A 15,615-nucleotide genomic window follows, 5' to 3' on the forward strand; every position below is an offset into this window, starting at 1 on the left:
GCACATGCTAGCCAAGCACTCTACAGCTGAGCTGCAACCCCTGTTGAACAGGATCTTAAAGGATACATAGATGCTTACCAGGAGAAAAAAAAAAAAAAAGAGTAAGGTAGGACGGAAACTAGTAGAAAGATTCATAAGTCTTTAGGGACTATGGAATCTTTTCTTGAGGAACAAGGTTAGGACTTGTTGAGAAGAAATGGGTAAAGGAAGATAAAGTATGAAAGATATTCAAGTAGGATATTTGCCAAGAAAGGAGTTTGGGTTATACCTAAAAGGGCATAGGGAACCCAGAGAAGTTTCGTTTTGTTTTGTTTTGTCTTTGGTACTGGGGGTTAGACTTAGGTGTGTTTATATCACTGAGCTATACCCCCAACTTCACCGTTTTATACCCTTTTAAATTTTGAGACAGGGTCTTGCTAAGTTGCTTAGAGCCTCACTAAGTTGCTGAGACTGGCTTTGACTTTGCAATCCTCCTGCCTCAGCCTCCCAAGTTACTGGGATTATAGGCGTGCACCACGGGGTCCAGCCCCATGAAGGATCTTAAGTAGAGAAGTGATATCATCCAATGTCTTGTTTTTCAAAGGTTAACATTGAGATGAGTAGACTGGTGATTCAGAATTGCTGTGTACTAAGCGTCCTGATATAAATTTATCACATCAACCATCAACCTTTCTGGCAATGTTTTTCAAATTGCCAGTCATGACCAACAAGAAGATGGAAGGAAGGAAAGAGGATAGAACAGAAAATTATCAGGGATGGGGGCGTAGCTCAGTGGTAGCATGTGTACTGAGCATGTAGGAGGCTGGGGTTCAATCCCCAGCACTTAAAACATTCCTGGGTTCAATAGATTTGCCCAATCTGCTCATTGTGTGTGTGTGAATATATATAGATGTATGATACAAACATATATACAAGTGTATGTATCTATTCAATGTATCATATATTATATACATACATATATTCAGTACATAGTAGTAAAGGTATTGTTTTTGGAAACATTGTTATACACTCTTGTTCACTTTAAGTGTATTGGGTCAGGATGCAAAACTTTTTTCTCTCTGTGGCTTATGATTTTTTTAAAAAAATATTTTTAGTTGTAGCTGGACACAATAACTTTATTTTTTAATGTGGTGCGGAGGATTGAACTCAGTGTTAGGCAAGCACTCTAACACTGAGCCACAACCCCAGCCCTGGTTTATGATTTTGTTTTTTATTAATTTTTAAAAATTTGTTCTAATTGGTCTGGCTTATGTTTTTTAAAAAAGGAAGCCCCAATCTGAGGTGTAGGTGTGATCAGCCTGGCTTATACACTTGAGGACACAGGGCTCAGAGTTTCGTTTACCTGCCTAAGGTCTCGCTGTAAGTGGGATGCGTAAGTTTCCAAAGTGGGCTATCTGAAACTGGAGTGGATGCCAGGCAGCCTTCCTAAATTAATCGTGCACAGGAGAAAGGCTTGGAAAAGAAAAATAATCCTACCTAGGTGATGCCCATCAAGTGCTTTACTTCATTCTGGAGGAAAGGGGGTTGAGACCAAGCAGTGGTTCTTAAACTCCTGTGTGCAATTGTGCCCACCTGAGGCGTTTGTTAATGCAGATTCTAGGCACGCCCCCAAAGTACCAAATCTTATTAAGGGAGGCATCCCGAGGAGTGTGCTTTAGAAAGAGCTTAGATGATTCCGACGAGCCCGTTTGGGGGGCCATGGATTAGGGGGAGTCCCTACGACAACCTGGTGAAGATTAAGAGGGACTTGAACTGATAAAATGAAAATCCCGTCTCAGAAGTGTCAAGTAACCCAAACTCCGGTTATGGTGTCGGGCTCCAGTGCCTCACTGTACAAAGTCGCCTCTTCCAAGGAGATGGCAAGGAAGGGACTTAGAAAGGTGACTTTCCACTCACCAGGCAAGGGATTGAGTGGTAGCTGACTGCAGCCGAAAAAGGAGGAAACCAGTGCCCCACCTGGGCGAGACTGCACGTAAGGCCCAATGTATATGCTTTTTGTGAGGGCATTTCTTGGCCTTACCCTAAGGACTTCTGATTGGCTTTAGGGCAGATCTATCACTCATCTTCTGGGTTAGAGGTGGGTGGAAGGTCAATCCCGACCAATAAAGAAACATTCCTTAGCTAAGCCCCTCCCCATCCAGCTTCCTGTTGCTGTCCATCAACCATCTGGTGGGCGGGACTTTGCCTCCCGCTAGTTGGCTGATGAATATGTCGTTCATTCTTCGGTAGGCTTCCGGTTGGTAGTCGCTACCGTCCATCAGTGACACTTCACAACCTTATTGGCCAAACCAACGTCGCTCTAGATGCCTCTCACTGATTGGTTATTAGTGCTGTCGGTCCCCAATGTGCCAGATGCTTATTGGTGAATGTTGCCGTCGCTCGGGTGGTGGCGGGCTTCGGGATTGGCGGGCGCTAGGCGGGCGGTGTCAGGCTCTCGGTGGCGGCGGAGGCGGCGGAGGCCAGGGAGGAAGATGTCGTAATGAGCGGTGGGTCTTGGCCTCTGCCGGCGGGGTCTTCTCGGCCCTCAAGGGTCGGGAAGACGGGCAGAGGCCGCGGGGAGGGGAAGTCGGGGTCGGGGGTTCCCCCCTGGGGCTGGGCCTGGCGCCGGGGCCCGGCTACAGGAGGGGCGGGGGAGGGAGGATTCCCGCCCGGAGGAGGAGCGCGGCTGGCCAGCCGGGCGGAGGCACCCGGAAGGGGGCGTTCGACTCCCCGCCCCCTCGGAGCCCGCTGGGAGGGAGGGCGGCGCTTCCGGGGGCTGGCGAGAAAAGCGGGCACCCTGGGCATGCCTGGCGCCCCCTTAGCAGGGTCGCCGGCCGACCTCAACACCGCCTGCGTGGTGGAAATGTCTGGGTCTGCTCCGAGAAGGCTAGAGGCACCTCTCGGGCTCGCCCTGTGTTTTGGGGGAGGTGGCCTTACGCGCTACAACTAGGTGCCCACCGGCGGTTCAGGGCCGCGGGACTGCAGAGAGAGGCGAGGGAATGCTTGAAATTTAGACGGTGCCAACCAGATGGACACTGCTGGGCATTGACTTAAGTCTGCTTACTGACGTATCCCAATCGGGAAATGGTGTCAGACCACTTGGCACTCCCTGGGCAGATGACCGGGGTGCTGGGACTGAACAAAATCGTCTTTAAAATGCTTGCACTTGAACTTCCACCCACTTATCTGCAAATTCTTGGAATTATGAGAAGTTTGGAACTTGTTGACAGAGCTCCCAACCTGTTTGTTACCTTACAGCCCAGGTGCTGTCAGTCTTAAGGAATGATTTAAGGAATAAAACAAAACAGATGACAGCTTTCTTCCTTCACCCCACTCCATCCCCATTGCTGACTTAATGGTTCTCAACTTCCTATCCTTGCTTTTTGGTTTATGTTTCCTTCCTAGTGGCTTTCTAAATTTAATTCAAAAGGAAGTGTGTCTTCTCTGTGCAACTGAGAAATCTGTCCTCACTGCATTCTTTGGTTTTGATTCCAGTATCTTGTCATTGTTTGTTTCTTAATTCACTTGATGCATGGGGACTTAGTCTGACTTTTCTCCTGAAGTTTTTTTTCTCCTGAGTTTATTCACTCACTTGTTACTTCCTGGAAAAAAAGGAATGAACCAGGACTCCACTGTGAGCAATGAATTGGCCCAAGGTCACCCTTGTACAGATTTCATTGCAGATAGAAGGTCACGGACTACTTCATGGTGCACCGGCATGGACTGTCTAAAACTTGTTTCATGCTGTATCTTAGGAGGCAGTCAATATCACAGAGGATGGCTAAGTGTTGAGTTAGTATTTTGGATAAAATTTTTAGGACTAGAAACTTTACAGTGTTGACCAGCTCACAGAGACCACAGAGGGAATCATGGTGGAGCCTAGACCACAGCAGTAATTTAGATTACTGACACAAAGAAATCTGTTGTTTGCAATAATGAATATAAGTGCAGTGTCTTGCTTTATTTTAAATTCCTGTGTATGATGAAGAGGGCAAATCTGTAAGACAGCCTATCAATTGATGATAACAGTGTTCCAGTGGCTTTTATACCAGTTGGAAATGAATTCTCATTGGCTAGGGCCATTGATAAAAGTTTTCTAATTCTAGTATTACTTGATTGTACAGAGGCTTAACCTCTTTGGTTAAAAGCATCACCAATAAGGAAAAGAAAGCTGGTCTGAGATAATGATGAGCCTCTTGAACTAGGCTACTAAAGACACAGACTCTGACAAGGAGACCCACGTAGAGTATGCTGATAATTGGATACTCCCTGACTGCCCAGCAGAGAGAGAGACCTGGCTCCAGGAGGAAGAATTTGGTATCTTTGTGGACAGCACATAGACTGGCCACTTTTCCTCTTAGAATCTATTAAAGTTTCACCCTCTGGAGGCCTGTCAAAAGAGGAGGAAAGAAGCTGTAAGCATATTTTGGCAAATGTCTGGGTAGAGGAACTTTCTGGCATTCCAGCAGGTAGTCTAGTTCATTTTAATATCTTCACTTTGAATTTTTTAGTTATTCTGGTGACTTTTGGAGAAGTTGCTGGGTTCCTTGAGCTAAGCAGTGAACAGTCCTTTGTTACGGGAATGTGGCAATCCCCAAGCTGACTTTAAGCAAGTGTTGCCCAATTAGGGCACTTATGAGGACATTTTAAATTTATTGTAGTCAACCAGTAGACCTTGCCCACTCCCATTTCTGTGATTGGAATGTGGCCTGTTCTAAGAGTTATCTTTTCCCTTCATACATATAGATGGGAGGTCCTGCTTGCAAACATTGAAAAATATAGGAATTATTTTGGATCAAGTGGGCAGTAGCCACACATTGAAGGAGGCAGAGAGACATTGCTTCAAAGGTTGTGTGAAGGCCAGGCATGGTGGTGCATGCTGGTAATCCCAGCAACTCAGGAGACTGAGACAGTGAGACAGGAGGAACACAAGTTCAAAGCCAGCCTCAGCAAATTATTGAGGCCCTAAGGAGTTTAGGGAGACCCTGTGTCAAAATAAAAAGTGCTGGGGGTGTGGCTTAGTGGTAAAACACCCTGGGTTCAATCCCCAGTATCAATAAATAAGTAAAGATTGTGCGGAGTATTAGAGAGTTTAGGGATGTAGTGGTATGAACAGTTCTCAGTTTATGGAATTACATGGTCCAACTTTAAACCTTGTGCTTAGCAAACATAGAGTAAAATCTATTTGCAGAAGGTCATATGCTTCCTTGTGAGTTTTTCGGTAGTATGTCTGGAGTATCCCTTTGGGCAGTTTAACAGATCTGTGACCATCTTCTCAGTATGTTCTAAACCAGGAATGCTTTGCTTACAGGGTGGACCAAACTAGTAATTTCCCTCCCTTTCTTTTCTCCTTCCTTCATTTTTTTCTTAGGCATTGGGGATTTAATCCAGGGGTGCGCCACCACTGAGCTTCATCTCTAGCCATCTCCCCCCACCTTTTAAAAATTATTTTTAAGACAGGGTTTCTCTGTGTTGCAGAGGTTGACCTCAAACTTGTGATCCTTTCACCTCAGCCTCCCAAATTGCTGAGATTACAGTCATATGCATTGGCTCTAGACCAATAATTTCTGGGCTGAGAAATGGACATTATGGAGTGTACTTGTTTTTACTTTGCCCTTTTTAAATACTTATGCATCTCCTGTGTGACTTATAGACCTGTGGTAGGAGCTGGGGGAGCAGCTTTCTCTTTATTTCTCCTTCATAAAGCCAGCACTTAGATTTTGTGTTTTTGAAATGTAGTGGAAAATCTGTCTCTTGAGATGCTCTTCCATCGCCAGTAGATCTTTTTGTTGGGAAGCTTTCTTTTAGGACCTTAGGGTGGAGGAGGTCTTACTTTTCCATCAGTAATCTTTTGGAACAGGGTGGAAAGATGAGCAAAGAGGCTAAAACCATGGGACAGTTCTGACTCAAGGGCATTGTCAGGCTAAATAGGAAAGGAATTGGAGATTGCCTGTGAGGAGGTGCTCCCAGGTGTCATGGGTGGATTTGTTCCAGTTGACAGACTCTGAAGTGGAAAACTGAGTTTTCTGCTGCCTCATGGGACACTGAGAAAAGAGCCCTGGAGCAAGCTGAGAGTCAGCACTCGCAGCTTGGGTGAAGCCAGGCGTCCATTCCACTCCTTGTCTTTCTGGATGCTCTGAGGCTGCCATTGGCATGGAGATCACTGTGCTTTTCATTAGAATGGGCTTCAGGCCGGTGTACTCTTGGGAGATGAGCTGTGTTCAGGAGCAAGGGGGTATGAAGAGGCAGAGCGCTTGGTTTGGGTGCTGCTCAGTCTGCTCCAGAGAGAGCTCCAAGCAGTGCTGAGATGTCAAGACTGTTTGCATCACAGGATAAGCACGCTTGGAAACCCAGCTGTTGGAATCCTTCATTGGGTAACTCTTTCTCTTAGCTATATTTCGTTTCAGAATTGCTTGCTGCATCTAGCCACAGTGCAATGCAGAGATTTAGCTCGGGTGACTGTTATTTGATGCTAAAGTGCTCTGAGATGCTACTTTATCTCTGCATGTAAGTTAGACTGTTAGGTGGTCTTTCCTTGCAGCCATGGGGTGAAAGTTGCTCAGGAGGAGCCAGCAGTCACTGGTTTGCACATTTCCAAATGTCATCTTTCTAGAGCTTCTACTTTGGGGTTGTCACCTCTCCTGTGGGATTTGGTTGAATCACAAAGTGACCGCCGAGAGAGTAAATAAGGAGTAAGAGACAGCAAGCAGGGCCATGTGATTGAACGTGAAATATTTCTTCCTCCAGTCAGTGTTTTAACTGGAAATCTTCTCAGATGAACCTAGAGAAAAACAGACCAAGACATTTCCCAGCCTTCAACAAAGTAAAGAATAAGCCAGCCCTCTCTTCTCAGGGGAAATGAAGTCACTACTCATTTCAGAAGCAGATCATAGCCTGGGGTGAATGCAGGGAGTGACTCACAAATAATATATGCGCCAAAGCAGAGGAAGCAGTGTTTGTGCATAATGAGATTCTTTAAAGGGAAAAACGTTTCTTGCCTTCTTTTTCCCTCCTGTTCTCTAAGACAGAATGCTGCGACCCAGTATTCTTTGACAAAAAGATACTACAATATTTCCTGGGACTGCTTTGGTCTGAGTGAACAGTTTCCATCCCTTGTTGCCTCAGGTCCCTCACGTCTCCAGAATTTCTTCCAGCAGGGTAGGAATGCAAACTAGCAAATGACAGTCTTCTTTGGGGGAGAGGAATTCAGGGTGGAGATGGGTGGGGTATTCATATTCAGATGCCCTCATTATCTTAACAGACCCCCCAGCCATTCCTTTATACTTAAGCACCGAAATGTTGTACCTACTCTGTGGTGAGGTGGGTTCACTGAAGTATTTGTTTAGGAGCAGGACTAGACTGCTGGCCCACATCAGGCTAGCGCCCCCATGTGAGAGGACTGGTGGGCTTGAGTTGCATCTGGAGCTAGGATGGTGGTGCATGCCTGTCATACCTGCAACTTGGGAGGTTAAGCCAGGATTGGAAGTTTGAGGCCAATCTCAGCAATTTAGCAAGACCCTATCTCAAAACAAAAAGGTGTGAGGATGTAGCTTAGTAGTTGAGCGTCCCTGGGTTCAATCCCCAGCCACAGAGTTCTATCTGGAACTGGATCAGCAGAGCAGCCCTGGAGTGGATCCTCATGTGGTGCCAGGATATGTGGATCTGTAGGGTTTCTCCTTTGGTTCGTGAGTTCCCAAACTCTGTTTAGGCTCTCCGCTCTGCATCCGTCCAGAATTTGTTCATTAATTTATTCAACAAATGTTTAGTAAGCACTGAAGGTCCAGGTACTATGGACCCAGGCACATCAATGAATGAGACAATCTTTAGGAAGCTTCCAATTCTTAAGTGGGAGACAATAAATAAGTAACTAATAGATACTTGTTAGAAAGTAAGAAGTGCTAGCAAGCGGGGTGGCACTCTCCTGTAATCCCAGAGTTCAAAGCCAGCCTTAGCAACAGTAAGACACTAAGCAACTCAGTAGAGATCCTGTTTCTGAATAAAATACAAATTAGGATTGGGGATGTGGCTCAGTGGTTGAGTGTCCCTGAGTTTAATGCCAGGTACAAAAAAAAAAAAAAAAAGAAAGAAAGTAAGAAGTGCTAAAGATAAAAACAGAAAATAGGAAATAAATGTGTGTGGGAGGGGACAATTTATGTATGGTAATCAGGGAAGGTCTCTAGGTGAAGGAAGGTCTCAATGGCATCTGAGTAGTTCCCAGAACAAGGAGAGGAGATTGAGCTATGCCCAATCTGGAGTGAGGAGAGAAGGGTGAGACCTCCAGCAATCATAAGAGCAAGTAAGAGGATCCTGACAAGGGACCACACCTACTATGTTTAAAGCAACAGGGAGGCCAGCAGCTAAAGCCGGAGGAAGGGAGACTGATAGCAGGATAGGTCAAAGAGGGAGCCAGGTCACATAGGGACATATTGTGTCATGGTGGGGACTTTGGCTGTTTGAGTGGGAAATGGGACACTATTGGGGGAATCTGAACAAAAGAATAACAGGGTTTTGTTTAAATTTGATGCGTGTTGAGAACAGGCTGACAGGGTCAAGGTCAGAAGGCCTGCTAGGAGCCTTTCTCAGTTATCCAGGTGAAAGACAAGGTGGACCTAGGTGATGACAGAGGAGGTGGTAAAAACAGCCATATTCAGAATACATTCTAAAGGTAGCTGAAAATGTGTGCTGTCAAATGTGGACTGTGGGACAAACAAGTCAAAGATAATTCCCAAAGTTTTAGGGCTGAGCAGCTGAAAGAATGGAGTGAGCATTCACCACAGTGGGGAATATTACCATTTTGTTTTGCTTTATGGGGGACACTGGGAATTTAACCCAGAGGCAGTTTACCACTGAGCTACATCCTAGCCCTTTTTATTTTGAGACAGGTTCTCTTCAAGTTGTATAGGACTTCACTAAATTGCTGAGGCTGTCCTCAAACTTGAGTTCCTTCTCTCTCAGCCTCCTGAGCCACTGGTATTACAGGTGTGCACCTCTACTTGTGGCTACAGTGGCAAATTTTGAAGGAGGCACAGAATTAGGGATACCAGCAACATTGTTTAGGGCCAGGATTTGAGATACTTATTAATACATCCAAGTGAAGAGGTCAGTAGGCATTCAGATAACAAATCTACAGATAGAAATTGGGAGTCTATCGTTATATAGTAATGTATATATTACTGTTTTTTTTTTTTTTTTTAAGCTATGAGACTAGGTAAATCACTCAGGAAACAGATGTAGACAGAAGAAAGATAGGTCCTGGAACTGAGCCCTGGGATAGCCCAACCATGTAGAATTTGAGAGAAAAACTAGCAAAGGAGATTTAGAAGGAGCTCAAGAGGTAAGAGGCCAACGTGGTATGAATGTCCTTGTCACCAAGTGAAGAGTGTGTCACAGAGGAAAAGCAGCCAGCCGTCAGATCAACACAAAAGATGAAGTCTGAGGTCTAATAAGAATTAGCCATTAGATTCAGCAGCATAGAGGTTTCTGGTAGTGTGAGCAGTTTTGGCAGCATGAATGGGGGGAACAACCTGGTTGGAGCAAATTTGAGAAAATGGCAGAAGAATAATTAGAAATGGCAAGTTCAGATGTTCCCTGGCTTGTGCTGGGGTTATGTAAATCCACAGTAAGTTAAAATATTGTAAGTCGAAAATACATTTAATATGCCCAGACTAAACATCATAGCTTAGCCTCACCTGCTTATCAAGTCAAAAAAGCATTAGCCAAACCACTGACAGTCAGGAACTGCCCACATAGGTAACTAGAGAGGAGTTTTGTTTGAAGAGGAGAGAATTGGTGATATTTACTGATGTAGGAAATTTTAACTTCTTGGAATTGTGGATGCACATAGGGGCCACAGATTGAATTGTGGGGTCAGAGTTCAGGATAGGGAAGACAGGAGGCATAATAAAGTGTCTAGCCAGGGAAAGAGCTCTGTTCCCTACTCCCTCACCTTCCTCTTTTGGCCAATGGTAACTAGTCGGCCACTGCCCAGAGTTGTTCTCATTTAATGAAAGTCAGTGAAGTTCGTCTTATGTTACTGGGCTCTTTTATATTCGCTATTTTGGTGGCTGGAGATGTGCTTTTCGGTGTAGTTTGGAGTCTCTCTTGACCTGGGTTGCTGCTCCCTCCATCCAAGCTGAGTCTCTTGTCAGCTTCCCTTGAGGCCCAGCTTTGTTCTTTAAAACCAGCCGTGGCTTTGCTTTTCACCAGCTCTGAATTCTTCCAGGCAACAGGGAAAGCATGGACTTGGAAACTGCTTTGTTGGCTTCTGGCCCAGCCAAGCTGACCAAAATAGCCAACAGAAGGACTGTTTGTGCAAAGTGAAATTCCTCCAGGGGAATTACCAGAGCAGAGGGCCAAGGAAGCCAGTAGTCAGGGTGGTAGGAACCCAGAAGGCAAAAAAGGCTGAGTACTCCTAAGGCCTAGCTGTGGAGTGTGAGCCAAGTTCTCTCCCAGAGGGAAGCTTCCTAAAGCCTACTGTTGTGGGATTTCTGTGGGCCCCTCTTCTCATTTCCTGTGTCTCAAAATTGTTTTGCTGGGGTCTAGCTCAGTGCTAGAGCATTTGCCTACCATGTGCTAGGATTCTGAGCACATGCGAGATACACACACACGCACACGCACACGCACACACAAGCAGTTCTTGGTGAAAGGACCAGTGGGATAACCCATTATACTGTGTTACCCCTGACCTCTAGTTAGCTGTAGAAAGACCCCGGGTCAGAGACACACTCCCTGCCCAGTGGCTGTGGTAGGGTCAGTGCTATGAAGGGTGCCCTGGGGAGTACACTCAGGTACATGGCAAGGTCACCTGCCTCAGACATGGGGAAGGATTGGAAAGGCTTTTTTTTGGGGGGGGGGGTACTAGAGATCAAACCCGGGGCACTTTTCCGCTGAGCTACACCCCAGCCCTTTTTATTTATTTTGAGACAGGCCCTCACTAAATTTTCCAGGCTGACCTCAAACTTGGAATCCTCCTGCTTCAACCTCCAGAGTAGCTGGGATTTCAGGCTTTCTTTGAGTTATAAAGGAGCTTTGAAGAAATTAAAATGACCAGACAAATGGGAGAGAACCAGCTATAGACTCCAAACAAGATAAATTGTGGTCTTTTTAAATTTTAGGAGTGAAAAATACTCAAGTGTATGCTGGGAAAGTTGGAGGGGCCAGAGATAAAGTAGGAGAGGGAGGAGGGGGAAGGGCCAAGAAAAGGCACAGTGGCCTCCTTTCTTTCTTTCTTTTTTGCTACCAGGGATTGAACTCAGGGGCACTCAACCACTGAGCCACATTCCCAGCCCTGTTTTGTATTTTATTCAGAGATAAGGCCTCACTGAGTTGCTTAGCGCCTTGCTGTTGCTGAGGCTGGCTTTGAACTCTGTGATCCTTCTGTCTCAGTGCTGCTGGGATTACAGGTGTGCACCACCACACCCAGCACACAGTGGCCTTTCTAAGTTTATCATAAGGGTATCTGGAATCCGTTGAGGGGCTTAATCACGGGAGTGGTAGCAGTGGGATTTGCATTTTATAGACTCTTCTGACCAATTGTGGAGGCTGGGTAAGAGGGGGCCAGGCCAAAGACTGGAACCCATTCTGGAGGTTGTGAATGGTATTTCAGGCTGAGCTGAGGGTAGTTAATGCTATGGCCTTGGGGAATCAGAGGGGTGAGGAGACCAGAGACAAAAGTCTAATTTGGAGGTAGGTTATCAGAACTTGATGATCCACCATGAGGTGGATGCTCAGGTTTTGTTGTGACTGAAAATACCAGAAGAGAGACTGGTTTAACCAGAGGTACTTTTTTACCCTCCATATACGGAAGGTGTCCCTGCATTGGGTACTGACTGAACTTGATGTCAGCAGTTCAGTGAAGACAGACATGGCCACCCTGGGGAGCTCATCCATACTCTCATACATTAAGCCCATGATTATTTATTTAATGGGTGACTAGTGAATTAAAGGACTTAACCTCAGCTCAGGGGGTCCAGAAAGGCCTCTGAGGATGTGGCATGCTTGTTACATAATGTCTGTTAACAAATATTGCTGGGGAAAAAATAGTCTGAGACCTAAAGGGTGAAGGCAGTAACTCAGAAAGATAGAAGGGGGTGTAAACAAGGGAAGGCAGCAGCAAAAATAAAGGTTCTTCAGGAGTCTGGAAGGAGGCCTTTGGGGCTGAGGCTGGGCAGGCCAGAAGGGGTGCCCCATGTTGGCGGAGTCTATGGCCAGCTGAAGAAGCCTGTAGAGGACTGGGTGAATACACCCAGAGGAGAGGTCTGGGTTGCATAGGGCCTGGGAGTCGTCAGCCTGCACGTGGAAGGTTCCTGAAGCCATATGAGTGGGCATGGTTACCGGGGAAAGGATATTGGGTGAGGAGAAAGGACAGATGTTGAGGGTTGTCACTATTTAAAGGATAGCAAAGGAAGAGGTGCCCATAGGGGAAGAGGTGGGAGAAAATTCATGGAAGTTTCAAGGAGGAGGGAATAATCAGAGGGTCTGTTGGATTTGGCAGCAAGGACATCAGTGGTGACTTGGGCAGGACCAGCAAGCAGAGTGCTGGGGTCAAAGTCCTGATTCCTCTGCTTGCTTAGGAAGGAAGCGAGTAAAGTGGGGAGTGAAGAAAATCGGCTGTGCTGGAAGGGACAGGAGATGGAGATCATCAATACAAGAGCCTGGAGGCTCTGGATCTGTTTCTGTCAGTCTTGGGGGTCTGTTGGCTTCCTATAGGAGGAAAAGAAATTCAGGTGTGGTTTCATGAGACACCTGGTTCCCCACACCCTGTGCTATTATCAAGTCATGTATGATGTCCTTGAACATTTTCCTTGGAAAAATTGCCTGACCAGCCCAGCCAGACGTGGTGGCACACACCCGTAATCCCAGAGACTCAGGAGGCTGAGGCAGGAGAATTGCAAGTTCGAGGCGGGCTTCAGCAACTTAGCCAGCCCCTCAGCAACTTAGTGAGACCCTATCTCAAAAAATAATAAAGGACAAGGGATGTAGCTCAGTAGTGAAGTACCCCTGCATTCAGTCCCCAGTACCAAAAACAAAACTTTACTAGCCCAGAGACTATTGGGAAAGTGTTAGACAACTGAATGAATGAAAAGTCTAAATGATATAACTTTGAAAGACATGGAGCTTTTTCTTTCAAGAATATGCAGTAATTCCACTTATCACTGTTGCTACGTGTAGGTTTCAGTGACCAGGTGCTAATTGTGATGGTGCATGCTTGTAATCTCAGCAATTTGGGGGGCTGAGGCGGAAAGGTCACAAGTTTGAGGTCAGTTGGGGCAATTTAGCAAGACCCTGTTTCAAAAAATAAAAATATCTGGAGATGTAACCCAGTGATAGAGCAGCCCTGGGTTCAATTCCCAGTACCACTCGCCCCCAAAGAGCACATGGTACCGTTAAATGGTAGAAGTGGAGTAAAACAATTACATGTTCAGGAGTCTCTTTGAGTCTTCATACACTACTTAGCCATGCTTTAAATAGTAGGAAGGAAAAGTGAAGCACAATTTACATCCAAATGACACATTTTAAATACAAGGTTCCAAATTAATGAGGTTCCAAGGTACCATTGACGATAGCGGATCTGTGCTTCCTCTCCATTACCACTTTTCATTTCCAACCACCAACAGGAAATGCTTCTTTTCCCTTTCATGGTGAATCCCAAAACATAATTCTGCAAATCCCAAAACATAATTCTGCAATAACAGGGAGGTTCTTCTGTTTCCATCGCCCAGGTCTGCAGCCCAGGGGCCATAAAGCTCTGAGTGACACCAGGAGACATAACTTACAAACTGTGTTTTGAGATGTAGAGGAGTGTTTCAAGAGGCAGGTGGGGAGGAAAATGAAACCAAACTGAAATGGTGCAACGTGGAGCACCAGCATCTGCAGCTTGCTGCTGCTTTAACTTTAAACTGAAGAAGCTCTCAGAGCCAGCCAGGTCCCTATCGAGTTTGAGTCCAGGGTAATAGTGACTGCAGCAGAGAGAGGGAAATGATTAGGAAGCACTAGGCCAATTTTCATTTGCACTCTCCTGTTCCTGTGTCCTTTCTTTTTATAACAGAGGATCGGAGGGAGAGTCATTCACCAATTTTAGCCAAGTGAACTTGAGCCCCAGGGCGTCTCCTAGGAGATCCCCTGCCTGCCTTCCCAGCCTGCTAGCAACTAACTCATCTTACATTTTTATCAGCAACATGATCTAAAAAGTATAAAAATCTTCTTTTTAGGGGGATGCTATGTATTGAACCCAGGGCCTTGCACATGCTAGGCAAGCACTTGTCCACTGAGCTGAACCCCCAGACCCCAAAAGTATAAAAATCTTAAAAATCATTTGGTCCAATTTCCCATCCCATCTTAAGAGCCCATCTCCGACAGACATACACATCCTACTTCTGGTTAAAGGATTCCAGAGAAGGTAGAACATTATCCCCAAAGGCAACTGATTCCATCTTTTGAAAGTTCTTATATTAAACTGAAATCTGCTTTTTTGAAATGTCTGCACCCAAGTCTTTGTTCTGCCCTTTGAACTCATATATGGAATGAATACTCTGGTAAATGTCCCCACCCAGGCATCCTAGATACAACCTTTGCTGCTTTCCTCTAACAAGCCCCCGTTGTAAATTCTCCTTTTGAAATGTCCCTCACAATGGAACATGACACTCCAGATGTTGTCCAAGTGTGCAGATTACAGTAAGACTATGATTTTTCTCGTCCTGTAATTGAATTTTTTGAAATGCAGTCCAAAGCCAGGTGTGGCACATGCCTGTAATCTCAGCAGTTCCAAAGGTAGAAGCAGAAGGATCACAAGTTTGAAGCCAGCCTCAGCAAGTTAGTAAGAACTTGACTTGAAATAAAAAGGATTAGGGGTGTAGCTCAGTGATGAAGTGCTCGGTGTTAAATTCCCAGTTCTACCTTCCACCATAAGAAATGCATTCCAAGCCAGGCATGGTTGCAAACACCTGTACTCCCAGAAAGTTGGGAGGCTGAGGCAGAAGGATGCAAGTGTGAGGCCAGCCTAAGGGCTGGGGGTGTAGCTCAGTGGCAGGGTGCCCCTGGGTTCAATCCCTGGAACTGCGGCAGGGGAAGGCAAAAGAAAGAAATGAAGTCCAAGATTGTAGTAATTGTTTTTGTTTTTGTTTTTGCAACCATCTAGATTCTACTGGCTTTGAGTTAAAAACCACTGGGTTTTTTTTCGCATGAAAAGCACTCTAAAGCTCTGTCTTCCTGTCCTTTATACATGTGATTTGTTTCTTAACCTAAGAGCAGGATTTACTAAACTTGATACCACTGTGTGTATACATTTTTTTTTTTTTTGGCACCAGGGTTTGAAACCATGGGCACTTAACCACTGAGCCACATTCCCAGACCGTTTTATTTTTGAGATAGAGTCTCACAAGTTACTGAGGCTGGTCTGGAACTTGCAGTCCTACTGTCTCAACCTCCCTAGTCACTGGGATTACAGGTGTGCGCCACCCTGACTTCAGAGGACTTTTTCTTCCTTTGTTTTTATTATGCTGATTGTCTTTTTAAAAATGAGCATCTACCACTGATCACTGGAGGACTGTTGCTTAGCCACATCCTACACGTTTCAGGGCTGTGTGTTTACACGTGCTCCATTATAACTGCGTGGGCTAGTTAGGACAGCTTCATTTT

The 15,615-nt window shown here is 45.6% G+C and overlaps 1 long non-coding RNA gene across 2 annotated transcripts in view; it reads right to left on the reverse strand.

Moving 5' to 3' along the window:
• Positions 1-4,912: 4,912 nt before the first annotated feature.
• LOC306658066 overlaps positions 4,913-15,615 on the reverse strand; it is a 35,147-nt gene continuing 24,444 nt past the window's right edge. The window contains exon 4 of one of the 2 annotated variants that reach the window (XR_013762950.1): positions 4,913-6,760. This is a non-coding gene — a long non-coding RNA (uncharacterized lncRNA). Of the gene's footprint in view, positions 6,761-9,677; positions 12,682-15,615 lie in introns of those variants that run through there. The other variant, XR_013762951.1, reaches the window with a different exon arrangement.

Source organism: Sciurus vulgaris, assembly GCF_902686455.1.
Source record: "Sciurus vulgaris genome assembly, chromosome: 3".
Taxonomy (NCBI): Eukaryota; Metazoa; Chordata; class Mammalia; order Rodentia; family Sciuridae; genus Sciurus; species Sciurus vulgaris.